The sequence below is a fragment of the Orycteropus afer genome, unplaced genomic scaffold (genome assembly GCF_000298275.1).
Source record: "Orycteropus afer afer isolate SDZICR_OR568_19922 unplaced genomic scaffold, OryAfe1.0 scaffold00020, whole genome shotgun sequence".
NCBI classification, from domain to species: domain Eukaryota; kingdom Metazoa; phylum Chordata; class Mammalia; order Tubulidentata; family Orycteropodidae; genus Orycteropus; species Orycteropus afer.
This window is the reverse complement of record NW_006921607.1, coordinates 5,244,583-5,249,478: the sequence shown is the minus strand read 5'-3', so window position 1 is coordinate 5,249,478 and position 4,896 is coordinate 5,244,583.

The following is a 4,896-nucleotide window of genomic DNA, read 5'->3' as shown; positions in this document are numbered from 1 at the left end:
TTAATGGCCTGCCATGTGGTTTGGTAACATCAGGACTGTGCCTTTTTACTTGTCAGCCTTGGGTTTGTCAGCCTCAGCAGCCAGCAGCTGTCTGAGTGAAGAAATGCCGCTAGCTGCAGTGGGCTGGGAGCAGGAGGCAGAGCTGGACCCCAAGGTTGAGGGACTTTCACCCAGCCCCTAGAGCCTGGCACTTTGAACTTGGACTTCAAGCCTCCAAACTGTAAGAATAAACTCCTGTTTGTAAGGCCATCGCATGTGTGGTATATTCCTGTCAGAGCGGCTCTAGGGACCCCAAGCAGCCCCCCAGTAGACGCTGTCCCATCCCCTCCTGCCCCATCCCCTCCTGCCCTCTGCTCTCCTGGCCTCCTGCCCTCTGCTCTCCCCTCCTGCAAGCCCTTGAGAGAGCCACACCCGCTCTTGCCCCAGGGCCCTTGTTCAGGTGGTTCCTTTGACTCAGGACAGGCCTCCCTGCCCTTTGCACTCTGTGAGGCTGAGCAGCAGACAGAGTTGTGGCTGAGAGTGTGACAGGGCCACACTGCTGGAGTTTGTATTTCTGCTCTGCCACCTTAGGCTGCGTGACCTTCACTCCTCTGTGTGTGTTAGTCCCCTCCTCAATACGGCGGGAATAAAAATAGTACCTGCCTCCTGGGCTGTAGTATGGCTCCGCTGGGTTAATTCCTGCGAAGTGCACAGAGCAGAGCCTGGCATGTGGTTCGTGGCAGCTTTTTAAATGGCGGTGGGTTTCTCCACACTCTTATCCTCCAGAGGTGAGTCTGACCCTTCCCCTTGAATCTGGGTGGTGGGGTACACCCACTCACTGCCACCGACTCCTAGAGACCCTCATTGGGTTTCCAAGACTGTAAATCTTTAGGGAAATAGATTGCCTTGGGATCTGAGAAGCAGCTGGTGGGTTTGAACTGTTGACCTTCTGGTTAGCAGCCAAATGTCTTACTACATCACCAGAGCTCCTTGGGAAGTGGGGTAACACAAAAATGCAACGCACTGCCGTGGAGTCGGATCTGACTCACAGCGACCCCTCCTTGGGTTTCCTAGGCGGTATCACTATGAAAGTAGATTGCCCAACCTTCCTTCCGAGGAGTGGCTGGTGGGTTTGAACCGCCAGCCTTTTGGTCAGCAGTCAAATGCCACCAGAGCTCCCAGGCAGTCGGGTTGGCAGGAGTAATGGCTCATTAAAAAGACTCACTTCCCAGAGAAATAACCGTAACTAGTGAAAATTGTTTTTTTAAACCCCAACCATTCAAAGTCTCTGGAAATTGACGTAAGGGCATATAGAAATGAAGAACTATTTATTCAAGGAAATCTATTAAATCTCAGTAGAAACCATTGGTCTGTGGAACTTGAGACGTGACCCTTTTCCGTCTCCACCTCAGTGTGATAGAAACTCTACTTCAGGTGAGTGTGCCCGGGAATGTGGGACTCCTCCCCCCTGCACCTAGTCAGTGGGGTGCAGTGTCTCCCAGGAGGGGCAGGCCGCCAGCATTTCTCATCCCCCCACCCCAGCTCTTGCTGCAGAAGTTAAATTCCCGGCAAATGCAGCTGAGAGGCCCAGGGCCTCCTTTCTGAAGTAGATTCTGGTAAGTTAAGATGCATATGGCAATCCAGGAACAGGCCTTTAAAAAATGATGAAAAAAGGATACTGTGAAAAACATGAAAGGAATTAAAATGGTACACTATAAAGTATTCAATTAATGGAAAAGAAAGTCATAAAGGTGGAATAAACCCACTGCCATTGAGTGGATTCTGACTCACAGCGACCCCCATTGCATTTCTAAGACTGTAAATCTTTAGGGAAGTAGATTGCTTCATCTTCCTCCCACGGAGCAGCTGGAGGGTTTGAACTGGCGAACTTCTGGTGAGCAGCCAGTTATGAGATATATAGAAAATAAAAAGTAAAGTGGCAGACATAAATCCAACTCTTTCAATAATAGCATTGCATGTGAATTGATCTGAGAAACTTTTAATTCTAGAATCCAGATTTCTGGGGCCCATGGAGTTGGGGTGACCCACCCAAACCATTTGCCCTTAAATGTCCTTTTGACTCTTAAGCCTTGAAGAAACTGGTTTCCTAAAGTCACTTTCAAGTCAAACAGTAGCCTGGTAAGCAGCTCAAATACAAAAACAAAAGAAAACAAACAAAGGAAAAAACCCAGCAAGGTATATATTTACACCACACAGATACACTCTTTAGAAGATCAACCATGGGAGATCAGACAGGTAGTATTTTGTTGGGAGACAGCTCAGGGGGCAGGAATGCATAAGAAAGAAAGACAATGCATAAGAAAGGAAGAGGTAACTATGGGGAAGAAGTGGGGAGAGAGCTGTTACATTGCAGGGAATTGCAGTCAATGCCATGGAACAAAATGTGTATGGACTGCTGTATGGAAAATGAATTTACTCTGTAAACTTTCACCCAGATCACAATAAAAATAAAATAAAAAAAACCAAACCCACTGCCATCAAGTGATTCCGACTCATAACGACCCCCATTGGGTTTCCGAGGTGGTAAATCTTTTGGGAAGTAGATTGCCCTATCTTCCTTCCTCAGAGTAGATGGTGGGTTTGAACTGCCAACCTTCTGGTTAGCAGTCAAATGCCTTAGGCACTATGCTACCAGAGCTCCTTGGTAAGCAGCTTAGTGGAGATCATTTTGCCTTAGGCACTGGGCTTTTTTGGAGACTTATCTATGTGAGCTCTGGTGACATAGTGCTTAAGGCACTTGACAGCTAACCAGAAGGCTGGTGGTTCAAACCCACCAGTCACTCCTCAGAAAGAAGATTGGGCAATCTACTTCCCCTTGGAAACCCAAGGAGGGGTCGCTATGAGTCGAATCCGACTCAACGGCAGTGAGTTTGGTTTTGGTCTATGTGTACAGTTAGTCCTAGACTTTCCATGTATTTGAGTTACAACAAATCACACTTACAACTACCCTTTCATCTTTTAGTTTTTTGTACATCTTATTGTTAGTAATATGTACTACATACAATGTTGCAACGCATAGCGAGCTGGTGTTATCCGTCACAGATGTGTTCACATGCAGATGTTCAATGTTATGATTTACCGTTCAAAACACTGCTGTGTAGATCCAGTTTTGTAAACTTAATCAGGGGCTTCAGTTGCTTGAAAACATGGACCCAAACGCTGATCACTTTGCTAAAGCTGATAGGCAGATTCCAGAAGTAGTGCGATATTACCACGAAATGTATGAATAAAAACGAAAAAGACCGTACAGACAGGTCTTACTAATTTTCTGATTAGAAATGTCACCCTCATTCCCAAGGATAATCCAGATGTCCAGAATCTTCCACAAGGGAATTTTTACCACAGCTGACAAAATGCCATTGTTGTCTTACTCTTCTTCGTTGTTGGAATAAATTTTTAAGATCTGTGTATTTTTTTTTAATGTGTGTATATATTAAAGTTTATCTGTGCAATGCAGTGAATTACTTAATATGGGCCTTCCAGCCACAGTCTTTGTGACTCCCACCAGATGACTGGGTGAGGCTATGCCTATGTGAGGTGCTTGTGGCCCACCAAGGGTATTGGATAGCTTGTTAATAGCTTAAATAAGGGTCATTGCAACCTTGTGGGGATGGGACCATGCAAATAAGATGTATGGGACCCTAACATAAGGACTGGTCAGTTTTGCCATCCCTCTAGACTTAAAATAAGAGCTCTAGTGGCATGGTGCCTAAGGCATTTGACTGCCAACCTGAAGGTTGGTGGTTCAAACCCACCAGCCACTCCACAGAAGGAAGATGGGGCAATCTACTTCCGTAAAGATTTACTGCCTCAGAAATCCAATGGGGGCCACTGTGAGTCGGAATTAATGTAACATGACCCATCCTAAAGGTGGAAAGGGAGAAAATCTCACTACCATCAAGAAAGAGCCAGAAGTGGAGTGTGTCCTTTGGACCCGGGACTCCTGTGCTGAACCTCCTTGATCCAAGAGACAGAGAATTACGACACCAGAGAGGCAAGAAGCAGTGGCAGAGAAATGGGGCAAGAGACAGTGGTGGGCTTCCCAGCCCACGGAGTGAGAAAGCTGAGTGCCTTCGGGCAGAGGCTTCCTGGCGCAGTAGGGTGCCTCCAGGCATTTATTCCAGAGCTAAAAGAGCTTTGTAACACTCACCTGAAAAGGACAGAGGCCAGGACGAGGAGAAGGCCAGAGAGAGTCCTGCCTTTGGGCACAGATGAAGGGAAGCTGTCCTGATTGAAGAACTGTGTCCTGAGCATGAATTGTAACCTGTTACTTCCCTAATAAACCCCATAATTGTGAGTATGGTCTGTGAGTTCTATATCGCCATTGCAACGAATTATCAGACCCAGCAGAGAAGCAGACGGCGCCATGGAGTGATGTTGGTGTCAGAATTGGTAAAAAGGTTGGAGGGTGTCCTCATAAGAATCACCTTGGGCTGTTGATGCTGATGGCGATTCTCCCTTCCCCTCATGAAGAGGAGGTCAGACACGACCACACGCCTTTTTACAACCTGTAGTATGTGATATTTCCAATCCCCAAAGGCAAAGTTCAGATCCATAAAGATATTGATAATAAAAGGCAATAATAATGAAAAGTTAAAAAAAAGGCAGGTATTTGACTTACGTCAGAACTGACTTATGATGAGTCGTTGGAATGGAACCGATTGTAAGTTGGGGACTACTGTAGTCAGTTTCAAGAAAACAGGAACTGAGTTCCGGCAAGATGGCGGACTAGGCAGAAGGATTGCACAGACCCTCTTCAACAAAGAAAAGGGAAACCAATTAACACAGACACAGAAGATAATCGTGGACCCCTGAGCCTTGAAGGGAAGGATACAGAATTGGACTAAACCCCAATTAGCAGAAGAATTTGCGCGAAAATACCAAAAAAAGGAGACA